The sequence below is a fragment of the Diadema setosum genome, chromosome 3 (genome assembly GCF_964275005.1).
Source record: "Diadema setosum chromosome 3, eeDiaSeto1, whole genome shotgun sequence".
Taxonomy (NCBI): Eukaryota; Metazoa; Echinodermata; class Echinoidea; order Diadematoida; family Diadematidae; genus Diadema; species Diadema setosum.
The window spans coordinates 30,481,751-30,499,902 of NC_092687.1; positions in this window are offsets into that span (position 1 = coordinate 30,481,751).

Sequence of the window (18,152 nt, forward strand, 5' to 3'; positions counted from 1 at the left end):
CCAATGTATGCTATATATACTATATATAAATACATTACTTTATGTATACATCCATGTAATATTTGACTTTTGTGACTCCAAAAAAGCATGTAAAGACGCCTATCAAGCATCAATCAAGCATCAATTACAAATGGAGAAAAACATGAAAAAATAAGCTCATAATAATCATAACCAAATATCGAAGCATCTGTTTACTGCAATGGTGAGAATATGATAAATTTGCGGATAATCAAGACATCATATCTAACATAAAAGGTAAGTGGTCAATGCGAAAGTAATAACATCTTAACATTACCTTTTGTAAATAATGGAAAATATGCATATAATATAGGTCTAGTCTCAGATTCTTAGAGATTCATTTCTTCACTTCTTGTAGAAAGAGAAACTGCTTAACCATCCAAGGTCCTTGTTGAGTCCTGTTTCAAAAGACCTGGTTTGGATGATGAATTTCATTTCAGCCAATTTTCTGGCTTCTCTGTCTTTGAAATTAGTGCCGATGATACAGAATTGCAGATCCCGAATTGAGTGGTTGCCTGAGTTGAAATGTTCGGCAACTGGTAGTGATGACTTGTGCTGAATTGAATTTCTGTGATTGTTGAAACGAAGTCTGAACGTAGTACCTGTTTCCCCGATATACTTCGCGTTAGGGCATTTTGAGCATGAGATGCAGTAAACCACATTTGGGGTGTCACATGTGGCGTGAGGGGTAGAGACAGAGAAGCCAGGAGTTAGATCTACTTTTTCAGAGGTGAACATATGTGAACATATCTCTAAGAATCTGAGACTAGACCTATATTATATGCATATTTTCCATTATTTACAAAAGGTAATGTTAAGATTTTATTACTTTCGCATTGACCACTTACCTTTTATGTTAGATATGATGTCTTGATTATCCGCAAATTTATCATATTCTCACCATTGCAGTAAACAGATGCTTCGATATTTGGTTATGATTATTATGAGCTTATTTTTTCATGTTTTTCTCCATTTGTAATTGATGCTTGATTGATGCTTGATAGGCGTCTTTACATGCTTTTTTGGAGTCACAAAAGTCAAATATTACATGGATGTATACATAAAGTAATGTATTTATATATAGTATATATAGCATACATTGGCATGCATATAATATACACATACGCTCGGAACTGTTGAGTTAGATTTTAATTGAGTTAATGTTGAGATTTCATTATATTTGTACTGAACACTATTTTTTTTGATATGATGTCTTGATTATCCGTATAATATATATATATATATATATATATATATATATATACTCCTAGATGGGTCATTTGGAAGACATTGCCGTTTGTTTTATATGCAAATTTATTATATACATGTTCAATGGCAGTTTACGCAATGGAGACACGAAAATTGTCTCCTTAATGACCAGTTGTCTCCCTAATGAAGACACTTCCCCCAATATGTCTCCCTAAGGTGCCAACTGGGGATATATATATATATATATATATATATACAATTTTTATTTTTACAGTAAACAGATGCTCTAATAACTAGTTGTATTATTAGCTCATTCCTTTTAATTTCTTCTCCAGTTGTAATCAATGCTTTATATGCGTCTTTTCTTCGAAGTTTATCTACGAAAAAAATAGAGTCGCTAAAGTCTATTATTACAAGGACGTATATAAAGCTATGTATTTTTATAAAGAGTATATATAGCATAGTATGATTCAAACAAGCACTTGAAACTTTTGTTGAGTCTGAGTTCAGTATTCATTGAGATTTCACTTTCTACCATACCCCCATACGTATCAGCGCTCTCCTTGACAACGCAGCTCCAGGGCAACGCACTACGCGCATGACGCGCATAGCATTGTTGTTATGATTCATGTTTATCATTGTCCATCATTGTCTTTGCACTGACGAAGGTCTGAGGCAGACCGAAAATTTTGTAATAAAATTTTTGTGTAATCGTTGGATCCATGGCGTACTTGAGACTCTTTCTTCTAATAATTACAACATTCGAAGTCCAACACGTGGAAAATTCCAATATGTATATATATATATAGATAGGCCATCTATTCGTAGTGCATTAAGGCATGGTTACTAAGTAGATAATACTTTATTATCAAAATATGAAATTACATTTTCATAACATTATAAGACAATTTTTCATAAAGTTCAAGGTAAGTCCTATCATAAATAGTTTGAATTAAGAAGTCTTTTATGTATTTTCTAAAATTTTGATTGCTTTTTATGAACATTCAGAGCTATGTAAAAAATTGTATCACTGGAATACCACAGCAATACCACAGAAATGCCACATGAAGTATCACATGCTGTACCTCAGCACTCCCACAGATCATGTTAATAGGTAATATTATGGGAGTATAACACAGGTTGTCATATCGCTTAAATCAATAGTTATAATTCACGGCATAACTCGCCTATCAATTAAATTCTGGAATATGTGTGTGTGTATGTGTGTGTGTGTGTGTGTGTGTGTGTGTGTGTGTGTGTTTTATTCCAGTTGGTACTGCTGAGTTGTACTTCTGTGTGGTACTGCCGTGTGGTATTGTCCTGTAATAGTCCTGTGGTATGGCGGTATGTCAAGAAAAAAAACCCGACAAGAATATCCCGTGGTATTTTCTGTGGTACTTTCTATTGTATTTTGTGCGGTTTTGCCTTGTGGCATTGCTGTGTGGTATTCAGCTAAGTGGTACTGCTGCGCGATATACTTGGTGGTTTTGCAGTGTGGTACTCCTGTGTGGTACTGCTGTTTGGCATTGTCCTATGGTAGTCATGATTTAGATCGTTTGGGGCAGTGCATGTGTCTTTTTTCTTTTAGCTTTGAATATATTGGGATTTATGATTAAGATTACTTATTTTGCAGTATAGGTCCCCCTGTTCCTTCATAAATTTGAACTCGGGCTTCACAAGAAGGAAGATACAGGCACGTATAGGTCTACAGACGAGCATAATAGAGAAGAAAACAAAATCAATATCAACTATCCTGATGCTGATAACATGAATATTGTATAAATCTCGTTTGCTCATAATTGCTATCTTATTGGTTTACTTTTGCGGGACTATGTGAAATCTCTGTTTGTCATTTTATCTTAAAATAACAAATTGATGCATTGTCATTGTGTTGTTAGTGTTCTGACGTTGTCACCATGCAGTATCATCAAGAAATGTGATTAGACTGTCGTTGTGTTGTTTTGGATGCACTGCTGATGAGCCCTTACAATTTAAAATTTATTGAGATGAAAAAAGAAATAGATGAGCATACAACTATGTACAACCTTTTAAACAATCTTAGTTACACTATACCTTCCTATTACCTTTCCTCCTTTCTTAAAAATGTCCACTCCATTTTCTTCATTGAATTGATTGCACGAAGAGAGAACGTGATCGCCTGAAAATGAAATTGAATGCTCCGAGAAACTCACTGGAATTGTCACATGACTATCGCGTGAATTTGAATGCACAAGTAGGAAGTGAAATGCTCGCATCTGGAAATTGAACGCCCAAGCATGATTTTCATTTGACGAAAACAAAATAGAACTCCCATAAATAAAACTGATTAATTGATTGATTAAAAGGTCTTTATTCAAAAAATCGGAGTGGGCGACTAAAAGTCGAATTACACAGATATACAGAAATTATACATTGATATAAACAGAATAATATCATAACCCTAATAGATACAAAGAAAACATCACATTTGAACATACTTTATACAAAATTGATACAATTTTAACACTTCAAATTGCCATGATTATATTACTAAATCTTGAGTCAAAAAAAAAAAAACGGAAAGAAAAATATATGTACATTTTTTTTCAGAAAAAAAAAGAAGAAGAAAAGAAAATACATAAACAAATAACCCACCCCGAGCCACACAACACTTCAACAAAAAATTATATTCATCTTCAAAGAAAGAAAGGAGTATACAGTGTGGTTGGGGAAATGCGTCAACGAGGTTGTCATTACACACCCAACATTCCACAAATAACATTCTTTGGTGTGGTGGTCATCCCCCCCCCCCCGTAATCAGATACACACATTCACTACACAAACATGCTAATTAAAATACACCACACACACACACACACACGCACACACGCACACACGCATAGATCGTACAACATACACGACATAAACACATACATTGTACGTGTATACACTAGAACACACATTCACATACACATACTCACACAAACGCAGGCGAATGTGTTCGACTATGTTCGCCTCCGTGCGCTGTGTGAATTTGAAAGCAAATTGACGTGTTAAAGACGTCAATAGGACGTTTTACACAACCATTCTTTTTTTCTCGTTTCATTCATGATCATAATATGACGGAAGTTTTACGTCATTCATTCAACCAATTATTTACGACTAATTAAGACTAAAGTAAGGCGTGTTTTCTTTTGTGTATTTTTTTTTTTTTTTTTGAGGTTGACATTGGGGAGAAAATGTTTCGCCCTGTATCACGAATGTGTAGGGTTGGGTTTGGCGGGGGTGGGTAATACAAAGAAAACCCCTCCAAGGAGCAGACAAACAACTGGTCTACATTTTCTTCGTCATGCCATGCATCGAGATATGTGAAAAGAAAATGATTCGTTTTAATCACTCAACCGTGCATTCGGTATTACTTGAAAGTCTGCTACCCTGTATCACGTACCCTGTCTCTCGTGTTTACCTTGTCACTACACAAATTGTAACATTAAAGGAGTAAAATAAGGCCCGGCCATCTTTTCAAGCAATGCTTATAATGGTGGCCCTCTGCATAATCGCTTCTTAACTACAATTGTTATTGTAATCCCTGCTGAATAGACATGCATGCTGTATATTATCTTATTACTTTCCTTTTATATCGTTGTTTATGCAAGTCAAACGACTCTGTTTTAAATTTACTTTCTATATTTCCTACATGTTCATGATTACGTAACTTATGTGTATTGATTTGCAGAAAATAAAGTATCTAGAGCAATAAAGTATATAAAGCAAGCGTAATTGTGCCTATAGATACCAGATAAATAATGTATGCATTGTGTAAGGTTCTAATTTGGGGCAAAAAACAAAAACAAAAAAAAACATGCATATGCTATCAGACATTCTCATTCTTTTTTCTGTAGCAATGGTTCATCTTAAATTGATGTTATAGGTGACCATCTTCAAATCCGAAATGACCGCCATACCAGAATGTATATTTGACCCATATCTTTATGTTGTAGGCCTACATTCGTTAAACACACACATACAATATAATTATACATTCTGTAATAGTTGATTATTCGTACCGGCTGCCACTCTTGAAATTCAAGATGGGTTTCGACCCTGTATTTGGTGCTGTTAGATCTTAAAACTGCAAATCCACGCATGCTGGAGCACTCATGTGTAAGTCAATCACTTTAATGAATTTTGTAGGCGGGACTGCTTCCTGTAGGTATACACTGCCGTGTTGAAATGCAAAACGGCTGCCATGGGAAACCTTCCTTTAAAAGCACTGCCTTTTGGGTAAAATTTGTGAATGGGAAATCATGTGATTCCTGTGTCAAAACAAATGATTTTTTTTAAGTACGTCCTAATAACTGTGTCTGAGTAACTGTAAATACCCCCATTTAGATGGTTAACCCGGTGTTGGTTATATAGTTTAAATAAACAATATTAGCCATATACTCTATAATTCATGGAATAGTCACTTAGTTCATGTCTTCTGTAGGTTCATTCCCTGCATGTGTGTTTTTAAGTCACAGAACTTGTAGAGAGTTGTACACAGGGGAGAATTATAACTAAATTCTTCCAGAAACAATGTTTTTTGCATTCCTTGCCATATGAATATAATGAAGTTTGTGGCTACCATTGGTGAAGGAAGGCCATATCATATCCCCCTATAGTACCGACACAAACTACGTTGCGGAAGTTTACGAGGTTTGTTCTCTGGATGTGTTGCATCAAGACTCAACGAGGGTAAAGCAGGAGGTGTCCTGGTTGAAGTCATCCACGCCCAACTTATCTGGAAGGCACAAACTGTGCCATTGCACACTCTGTCATTGCACATTCTACATGATTCAAGGTTTAGATTCTTCTTGGTTCATCTGCTCTTTTAGACATCCTCAAATTTTCAACTTCAGCCGGCACCATGAAAGGCATTACCAAGTAGACCTTTGTTGTTATTGTTTTTGCAACAAACTGCAGAACACAATCTCTCAAGAATGTCAATTAAACAATTTGCGATGTAGTAAGTTGTAGTAGTAAGTGAAGAATCCATCAGGAGAAGGAAAGTGTCAATAACCTTTATCTTTATCTTTTTTATTTTCGTATTTCTCGATGAAAAATACATGATATATAACAAAATATGATAATACAGAATGTCCAACTTGGATACATACATAAAGAAATAGGAATACAAACATAATACATAGCGGTCGATGTGTCATTTTAAATCAAAGTAAAGGATGCAAAGAGAAATACGATGGAACCTACTTAAAAGCAAATCTCTGATTTTCTCGTTGCTCTTGAAGTAGCATCCAATACATGCAATGGAATAAGGATATCTGCTTCCTTGTTTGGAGTGATGGATGACAGCTCCCATGGCATCTATGATGAACCCTTTTGTGAGGGGACTGGTGGATTGGTTGTGTTGGTTGTTGTGGTGTGTTGTTGGTTGATATGTGGGGTAAGGCACATGGGTCCCCACAGGTCTCGAACTGGACTAGGGCACACAACACGTCGTATTAATGCTTGCTTTCTTTATAAATATTTCAATGACTGGGATTAAATATGATAATTATCCACGAATAGCTGAAAGAGAATCCCTGTGACACTGACATAAAAAAAAGAAGATTTGCCATGGTCCCAAGGAACATGAATGGACGCTTCTCGAAATTAGGAGCCTGAGTGCAGTACGTGGGAATGCTCTACAAAGCTTTTTAATTATCATCTTGAACCTAAAGAATCTGTTACTTGCAACAACAACAAATAATGATAATAATAACGAATCAAAACAATTGATGATCAAACTTAATAAAAAAAGGGAGATGCAGGAGTTGATCAATGAGGCTATAGTTGAGCCAGGTCATCGACCTTGTAGTACGCAACTTTACTTGTACTCTTTATAACCCTCTTTATAACCCAACCCACCCTTCCTCAAAGTATTTTTATTGATGATAAAACATTGCTGAGAAACACTCAACCAAGTTCATAGGAGTGACCCTAGATAGCTATCTAACTTGGAATACTCATGTTCAGAATATTACAACAGAAATATCTAAAGCAACGGGTGTTCTAAGAAGAATAAAGTACTTAATTAATGATCAAACTTTAATTATGTTATATAACATTTTATTCTTACCATATGTAATGTACTGCAATATTGTATGGGGCAACTGTAGCAAAACTAAATTGAACACAATTTTTCTTCTCCAGAAAAAGGCTCTTCGTAAATGCACACATTCATTTTTTTTTTTTTGGCTCGCACTGATCCCATATTTTATCGCCTAAAAACTTTGAAGGCCCATATCTAACTGCCATATTTATGTACAAACACACTCGAAATTTATTACCATTTTTTCATAATACCCTAGTAACCAATGACCATAATATTATTCACTTATACCCTACCCGTCGTTCCCATGATTTACATTTAAGTAATCCGAAGCTTTTACTTGCTCAAAAGTCGATTAGACATCAAGGTCCGGATACATGGAACACTCTTCCTGAGGAGTTGAAACAGTGTTCCTCCTTGTTTTCATTTAAAGCAAACTTAAAGAAACACATTTTATTACTGTATACTTCAAATACTAACTAAAAACAAATAATTTATATGACTAATGTTGGTCTCCCGATAGCAACAGCGCATATCGTCCCCTCTTCCAGCAAACCAATTTTAATATTCTAAATTCCAGCCTATCTGCCCTTGTGCACCTTCAAGCACCTGCACGCACATTCACCACAACCACCATCACACTACAGAGTTTATTTTCCCCTACTATCTTCGCAGCAGAATTTGTATTGTTACGAATCTAGTACGTCCCTACCTTTTCCTCGGGCCGGCCATCTTTTCAAGCAATGCGTATAATGGCGGCCCTCTGCATAATCATTTCTTATCTGTAAATTTTATTCTTATCACTGCTGCATACACATGCATACTGTATATTATATCTCTTTCATATCGTTGTTTATGCAAGTGAAAAGACTGTGTTAAATTAATTTTATATATTTCCTATAAATTATGTTCATGATTATGTATTTATATATATTGTGGTTTATGCAAGTCAAACGACTTTGCGTTGAATTTACTTTGCATATTTCCTGCATCTTCATGATTATGTAACTTATGTATATTGATTTGTAGAAAATAAAGTATCTATCAAACATAGTACAAGGAAACTGAGGCGGCACAGCACAACAAAGACACATGTTAAAAGAATGAAAGAAAGAATAAAAAAAAAAAAACACGTCAAAGACAAGGTACAGGGAGCCAGATTGCCAGATACCACATGCTGATGAAAATGAATCATTTTGTTTTTAGATATTTCGATGTATTAGAGCATGATACCTACTATTTGTCTGGCTGTTCCGGATGGGCTGGTCTTTTTGTAGCCCACCTTCTCACGTAAAGGGGATGGCTAGTACAGTAACTGATCAGTGGGAATCAGTGGGAATGCTGGGGATGATTGTTACAATCCTTGTGGGATTCATTTTAGAGTGTATTATATATCTATTGTGTGAAAATTATCTGCTTCAGAGTGGTCATTCGAGCATGTTGTGTACATTTCCCGTCACAATGTTTTCAATGTTGGAATGTTTGTGCACACCATTTACCTAGTTTGCAGGCACAAACCCTTGTTGGTCGTATAGGAGTCTGCATGCGCCAAGACTAATACACGCACCACTACACTGCAGCCTCTCCCATGTTGGGAGAAGCTTCAACACAGGGCCTATGGGACAGTGCCAAAGTGGTACATATAGTAGTCTTGGCGCAGACTCCTTTACGACCAACAAGGGTTTGTGCCTGCAAACTACCATTTACCTGCGAATGAATCGCTACAACTTCATAACACAATGTGTATTCAACGAAATTCATAGATTCAAAGATTCAAATTTATTTTCATTTCCATAAGATAAACAGAGAAATTATATACAATGTATCAGCAGAACTTATTCGTAATAATTGCAAAACCGTAAACTGACAAAATACATGTGAGAATAAGTAACAATGGAAAAGATTTTTTTTTTCAATATATATATATATATATATATATATATATATATATATATATAATAGAAGAAATGGAAATGGAAATGAAAATCATTTGGCTCAAACGCATCTCACCCGGCCGAAAATTTATCTTTCACGTACGCCTACTTACAGTTTCCGCTTAAAGACACCCAGTCGCGAGGATACATGGACATATTTCAGCCGCGGGCGGCAGCACGTAAACTCGCTTCCGAAGTTGCTACGAAGCGAAATGTGTGTGTGCGCAAGACATCCCTAAAGCAATGTATCGCGCTATAGTATCTCGTTTGCTCGCTTGATTGATCTGAGCGCGGGGAGTACGTTTTGTGTAATGTGAATTGAATGTATGGTATACTGTATGTACTGTGTGATGCAATGTTCGCATGAGCTATAGTAGCTAGCTGCCTATACTTCGTGCGACTACAGTGTACGCCTTCTCTGATCGCACCGTCGATCGTCGTCAGTCGTTAACTACACTGTAATCGTCAGATCAGATTAAATATAGGTAGGGTGGCCATCATGGACGATGACACATCGTCATGGGTAGCGGATATTACCGCCGAGTTGTCCATTCTGAACGCGGACGATTGGGTCGGAGACCTTGACGTGTCTTGTGTAGCCCTACTACATATCGACCACCCTTATTGAAACCGACCGCGTATAATTCGTGCACTGAACACTTAGTACGCACTTCTCTGCGCGCAAAGAACATAAAAATGGATTGGCTTTGAATGTAGATGAGGATGGTGTGGGAAAACGCGATAATTCATTGTTCATTAATGGTTTTAATCAAGGACAAAATTTCGAATGAATATTTTCACCGAATCGTAATGACAGCACTATGTAATGTCTATGGAAGTTTCTAAAAGGCTTCTAAAAAGCTTCGTACAACACGGTGTTCAATACAACTCGGTTTGCGTGCATTGTCAATGCAAAAACAGCGGTCGATCCTAATAACGCGATGTACCGCGGGGAGCTGAAACGCGGCCACGCAAGTTCGTCGGCGATATTTTTGCACTGAAACTTCGAATCGGAAACGGAACAACGGCATTTGATAGAGCTGGATTTTCTCAATCACGTAGGTCAAGTTTTTTTTACGTGAATTTCAGTGTTAAATATTTTTATCAAGCAGATAAACATCAGGCGGTCGATTAGTAGTAGGTCCAACCATACTTGCCCTGGCGTGTGTAAATTCAGGACGGGGAAGCGACTGTGCCCGTGCAGGGCCAACGGCCACAGTTGCACTGCACAGTGTAACTGTGGCCGTGATAGAAGGGGGCCGTGCACCAACCGACATACCTTCAAGTCGAAGTAGGGCCTAAACTACTCGAGTAGAATCTATTATTGTTAGATCTGTCATCTTTGAACCTTTAGTTCCCCTGTTTAAACGTTAGAGTTCTACCAGATCTATTGGGTTAGACTACATGTATGATGGAGCTTGCGATAGATCTATTCATTTTTTTAAATTTATTTGCAAATCCTAAATCATATTCTTGGGGAATTTGCATAACATGATTGATATGAAAAACTTCTCATTTAATGGGACTAATGACATTAAACTGACCCAGCAAATGTCATTTCAATTACGGCATTATCATAATTTGACATAAATGAGAACGCGGAATTATACATAGAAAAATAGGCCTACTTGTCGATCAAACGCAAATGCCCTAAAGTTACTGATACTAGATTAGAAAAAGTCATTCCACTTCAATCACTGATTCATGTGTAGACTTCTACTTACACATCATCTGGATCTGGATTCCTTGAAGTTGTTGACTTGGCCAGCTGGGGTTGCTTGATTGGCGTAAGCCGTGGCAACACAATTCCACCGTGCATGTCGTAACACGAATTTGCACATTCTAAATAAAAATTCCTGCAAAACTGTTCATGCAACTCCAGCAAGTGGAAAGCAAATTTTTCATCGGCACGCTGACGCTGAAGCCTCCCCCTCTGGTCTCTTACTTGTCCTCCAGCTAAGAACACGTCTCTCTGCGTTCTCCACTCGTCGATAGCGTCAAACAAGTAGATACGTTGCCTCGAGTTGGGCGGCTGTTTGATCTCCATTGTGAGGTTTCATTACTAAACCAAAGCCAAGGCTAAGCCGAAACAGTACAGCACTTTTTATTGCAAACAGTACTCGCATACCACACACAATATTGATACTGACATACTGTTAGTACCGGTACCGACGACTTTCTATCAACTTTGTTATGTTACGATCCGGCCCAACGTACCGTAAGCTGTACGTATAACACATGCAGCTGACGCAGCAGACAACATTGCACGATGAGATCATAACAACCTGCCATATGGCCATATGCATTGCAACTTGCTATACATGAAGCTTAGAGTTTTAATATTTTTTCATCAAAGCATATTTATAAATACCAAATATTAAACAACGTAATATATGAATAATTTATGATATTGTTATATAATATTTTCAGACATTTTTAAATATTATTGCCTAGATTGCTGAAATTGGCACCATAGTGCATATAAACAGAGACTGGAGCCAGATACGTACGTACGTACACCCGACAGCTCTCACTACTTCTTGTGTCGCGGACCGGGAGAGATTTTCATGCGCATGGCTGTTGTGCAGTTTTGTGCATGCACCCATTCGGCCCCATTCGGTAGGTATTCGGGCGTCCATGTTGAAATTACAGTGGACAGCTCGCACGGCGCGCTCGTGCGCCATCAGGTTTTCGCTGGTGCGCTGCGTAGCGTCGTGTTCGGCATTCGGTACGCACGGGGGTACAATAACGGGAGGAGCAGCTTGTCGTGCTTTTCTACTGAGCTGCGAATCGCCTGCGACGACCGGCTGCCTTTAAGACAGAATTATGCTTACAAGACTCAGACAGTATAGACCGATTCGGGTTCGTTGAGGGCAGCAGACAATTTGTAGCACTGGGCGAAGATATGTGAACAAAACAACAAAGCGCTGTAACAACGGCGCACAAATTATACCAATGTTCTCATCTCCGTGGTATATGAAGCGGATGACACACTAAGGAGATTACATTATCTCATATAAAGAATTTGTCGTCTGACGTTGTCTCTATGTTGGGTGTGGCCTAGCCTTTTGGCAAAGCCCTCTCGCTGTATAGTGAAGAGATCCCAGCTTAGTGGGATAGCGCTAGGCTGGGCTCACTTCCCTCACCTGTTTCAGCAAGAGGTAGGGCCTTGACTTGGCCAGAAGCAAACTTCAGAGTGGTAAGAAAAGTGAGCTAGGTTACTTAAAAGGAAACCATGGAAAATATACGAAAAGATTCGAAACAGTCTCACGGCATCAATGCCTGGGCAATGGAAGACGTTTTGGGTGGTAGGGTTGTCCGCCAAACTCCCCCCCCCCCCATCTCCGAAAAAAAAAAAAAAAAAAAAAAAACTGGCCTACCTTTCGTATTCGTAACGGTCATCGAAGCACTCTGTGGAACGAAGGACAAAAAATCTCGAAAATACACCTCCTCGTATCTCCCTTATTTTACCACCAAATCCCTTGAAACTTCACATCACCTGCACACGCACTCAGAGGCACCACTCCTGTTTACCAAGTAATTGTATAAAACTGGATTTACACGCACTTTAACATGGCCCATTTGTATTAGTGTTCAAGTACTACAATAAAAAATGGTAATTTAACTCTGGCTGTCCGTCTGTTCAAGCACGGCTTATAACGGCGGCCCTCTGCATTATATGTATATATTATATATTGTACTGTGAATTAAGTCATTATTGGCCATATAAACATTTTGTATGTTATTTAACGTTTCATTTGTCTTTACATACAAAATATGACTTACTATGTAATATGTCAATAATTTTCAGAATTGTATTTGTGTAATTGAACCTGCCTTTGTTATTTTTGTTATTCTGAAAGAAAATATGAAATGCAGAAAATAAAATCTTTTCAAACAAACAAACAAACATATATAAATACGGTCATCCTTCATATGCATCTTGGCCGAAAATGCTGATGCATCTTTAGATAGATTTGTATTATATTTTTTTTTTTTTAGTCGATCGTGGGAAAGTGTTACGACTACTTCCCGACAAAACTTAGTGTAGCGGGCGACGTATTTTTAGTCTAAATCAGTCCTCGATTGCCAGTCAAAAGAGGGCGCGATATTCCAGAAAGCTGATTTCCCAAGTCCACACTTCACCAGGACTGATTACTCACCTTCGCACTCACGGTATGTAGTGATACTAAAAGTTGTGGTCGTCTTCACCTGCGAAGGACGAACATTATCATCACATATTACCATAATGTGTTGCTGCTATGCAACGCAGTTTCCAACACATTCGAAAAATGTCTTGCACATCTACATCCCGAAACTAACATTTTGTGTGCCAAATTTCATTAGCATTTTGCTTGAAATATGAGTAACTTTTTCGATCCCTACTGTTTTCCAGATCAATAGCCGTTAAAGGTAATAATAAATGCGATTACCATGGCAATGCAGTTTTTGAGCCATGGAAGAATGTGCCTTGCACATTTACCAAAGGCCAATGTGCAGGCCTATTTTCATGTTCATTGCTCCAAAAAATGCGGAAGTACCTTGATTATCAAAAGCTATTCCGTGATTCATGACCACAATATGCCGTTATCACGACAACACAGTTTAAAACACATACAAAATAATTATGTCTTGCACATTTCCATCCCCAACCAAAATGTGTGTGTGTGCTAAACTTCATAAAAATTGCTAAAAAAAAAAAAAAAAACTTGAGAAGACTTGAAACCCACCAATGTTATACCGTGAGAGGCGGAACTTACCTGCTTTTGCAATAAAACGAGAAGTGGACTTATCGGTTTTTGGCGCAAAACACATTGAAGAGTATAAAATTTAAAATTCTATATCACTAGAGTTCTACGCTAGCAGAGTGTAACGAAAATCGTGATTTAAAAGAATTGAACAAAGTGGACTTACTGGGTTTTGCGATGAAACTCTTTGTATAGATAAATTCATTCTACACTCAAATGAAGGAGTGCCCTTTTCAGCCAAAGTAAGGCTGATATTCAGTGGGGTCCTTATAGAAAAGAAATATAAAAGTAAACGATTATAATACATAAGACTGTTAATATCACCAATTATAGAATAATTGGTAAATTGGCACCTCGTCTACACCCACCCTGTCCACTGTCCACCTAGTCTAATGCCATCTCGTCTAAACTCACTTCGTCTACTAACAACTCGTCTACCAACCATTTTGTCTATATGCCAATTAGTCTCATTGTCATTTCGTCTACTAGTCATTTTATCTAATGTCCAATTTGTCTAAGTCACATTTCGTCTAACACCCATTATGTCTATTGACCATTTCGTCTAGTAATCATTAGGTCTATGAATTAAATAGTCTACAGCTCATTTTGTCTAATAGCCAATTGGTCTACAACTCATTGTCTAATAGTCAATTAGTGTAATAACCAGTTAGTCTACTCCCAACTGGTCTACTGCCAACTAGTCTACTCCCAATTGGTCTAATCCCAACTGGTCTACACCCAGTTGGTCTACTCCCAACTCGTCTACACCCAAGTGGTCTACTCCCAACTGGTCTACTGCCAACTGGTCTACTCCCAATTGGTCTAATCCCAACTGGTCTACACCCAATTGGTCTACTCCCAACTCGTCTACTCCCAATTGGTCTACTCCCAACTCGTCTACACCCAAGTGGTCTACTCCCAACTTATCTACTGCCAACTAGTCTACTCCCAACTGGTCTACTACTAGTTATAGTTTTTTTTTTTTTTGTTATTCAAGTCTACTTCATCCAGTTTCTTTTTTTCCCAGTGAAATAGGTTGAACACTCTTGGTGCCCCATTTGGTTAAAAATTGTATGTTCTAATTATGACAATTTTTTAGGAAAAAAAGATAATGTCACAGTGTGAAAACTTGCTGTGTTATTTTTGTGGTGGATGTGTAATTTATATCAGAAGCAATCATGCAGCATTTATAGGTCCAAACTTCAACACTCCATCCATTCAACTTTGATACACAATCATAAGTATGGTAAAAATGAAAAGGAACACATTAGAAGTACAATATACATTATCAGTATTCTTTATTCTGTCTGCCACGTACTGATGTAAACGCTTAAATGCACCAAAAAAAAGTTGAAACATATACACAAAAATATGATTCATGTACAATTTATAGCTACTACTAAGATGAATAATTTACTTGCCTGCAATGTACTCAATACACGTTTCGCGAGGAACCCTAAATAAGCATTTATATGTCCAAACTTTAACACTCCATCAATTCATCTTGAATTTCTAGGTGCCATTAAGTGCTCCAATTTCAATCAAACTTGGATAGAAGATTGGTAATACAGACTTAAAAATTTTGAGGTATGCAATGGTCAACACAAGGTCCAAGGTCACCGGCAGGGGTCAATATCCTTTTTTAGGTAAACGTTAAGTTTTTTGAGCAAGTTTCTATTATGGCCCATAATTTTGCATCCATTTACCCAATAATTGGGACTTCTCATGTTTACGTTTAAAGTTGTTATTTATTCAAAAATAAATCAAATGTTACATCACACAACAGTTCAGTTTCTCTCCATTTTGTGTCAATCCTCTTCCTTACAAAGCAGATTTCCAAAACTCCATTCAAACCATACACACTTCATATACTTCATGTATCAGCACAAACACACACACACACACACACACACACACACACACAAAAGACCTGTTATTTCAAATTATAGTCAACATTCACTAGAACAACAACTAAAAACAATATGAAATTTCCATGACATTCATTTATTCATGTCAAATTCTAAATGTACATTTAATATCGGTTATATGCACAACTATACCACCATACGTCTACGAGTATGTCTGCTAGTAATTACAATCAAGCAATTACAACTCAGCATTCAAATACCGCATCTTGCCATCGTGTGATAACAGTCTTTCGCTAAAGGATATTGGTAAATTGCTAATTTTGTGAATCAGTAGAATGATCTGAACATTGCGTCTTTTGGGCCACACTCTCTCGAAGGTTACCGAAACAAAGAGGTCACCCCGGCCACTGGACAACAACATACTGCATCTCTCTCACAGTTACTGTAACCACATCCCAGCACTACATTTACATGTAAACGTAAACACACACACACACACACACACACACACACACACGGAACACAGTACTAGTATACGCGAGCATCCCGTGTCAATCCATCCAACCACACGCCCACATCGTAACAACTAGAATAGTCTAATATTGATTTTTGTGCTAATCAAGGGCAGGGTTTAATATGAATAGTTCATGACAGTGAGACGGACTGGACACTAGACAAAGTGGTATATTCATTATTAGCATGACCAGATGGAAATGATCAGTTTGGGTAAATTGTTGAGAGTAAAACTATATCAGTTGGGAGTCACCAACTGGGTATAGACGAGTATAGACCAATTGGGAGTACACCAGTTGGGAATAGACGAGTTGGGAGTAGACCAATTGGGATTAGACCAATTGGAAGTAGACGAGTTGGGAGTAGACCAGTTGGGAGTAGACCAGTTGGGAGTAGACCAGTTGGGAGTAGACCAATTGGGAGTAGACCAATTGGGAGTAGACCAGTTGGGAGTAGACCAGTTGGTAGTAGACCAGTTGGTAGTAGACCAGTTGGGAGTAGACCAATTGGGAGCAGACGAGTTGGGAGTAGACGAGTTGGGAGTAGACCAGATGGGTATAGACCATATTGGGTATGGACAAACTAAGGGTTGGACGATATGATAACTAGACAAAGTGAATGTAGACTAAATGACTTGTAGACGAGGTGGGAGTAGACTAACTAGTAGTAGACAAAATAGATATTAGACGACATGGCAAATAGACATTGTGAGTGTAGACGATTTGGCTATTAGATCAATTGTTTTGTAGACAAAATGCTCCTTAGACGAGTTGAGTATTAGACAATACGGGTAGTGAGCAAAGTGACTATTAGACAATATGGGTACTGGACAAAACGAGTTGTAGACCAAATGGGTATTAGACAAATCGGTAATAGACGATATGCCAGTAGACCAGTTGGAAAATAGACATTGTGGTTGTAGACGAGGTCACTATAAACCGAAAAATTATATTATCAGTCTTATTGCTTACTTGTTCTCCCCTCTTCAGTTTTCGTGTGGAACAAGGTTTTCATGAATAGGTAATGGAAGCGTTACATGTATTTTTTTTTTTTTTTTTGGTGCTTTCCTACATAAATATTTGAAGCCCTGAATATCAAAACGATCCAAGTCCAATTCTTGGCTACATTCAATTTAACACGGGAAATTACAGGTTGTGCATGGACTCATATAAATGATAAAGCCTTATTCCCCCTGGAAGTGCCTAAAGTGAATAAGTGAAATCTTGTAGGAATGTAAGGATGAATGTTTACATTTATATTATAGCGCCATCTCTCATCACTCCTTGTCCAGGCCTATTCCTGCATACGCACAATGAGCATGACTTGCTGGACAGTGATGAGGAGTCAGATTGGGAAAATCAAAGGAATAAGTTACAATGAAAGCAAAATAACAGGAAAGGGCTTTAGAGCAGTGGCGAAAGGTACAAAAATTTGAAAGGAATCAAGCTCCTGCCATTTTAATAACACAAAATTATTGGGGACTCATGTGGAATGGTTCACGTTTCCAGTGGCCGTGTTTATAGTAATAGGCGTATGCATGGTCAATTTAGCAGTAACTAGAATGTATCAATGACGCATCAAGCCTTCTTATAAGACGGAAAAACTAGTGAAATTAAAGCATTTTTACCTTGCTATTGAAGAAATGACCAAAATGATTCAGAGAATCAATATCTGGTATAAACAAAAAAAAAATGTCTTGTGTAAACAAAACTTAATGAAGATACTGTTTAGTTCTTAGAATATGGAGACAGGAATGATATGAAGAGTTTGTTTTTAAAAACCGATAAGT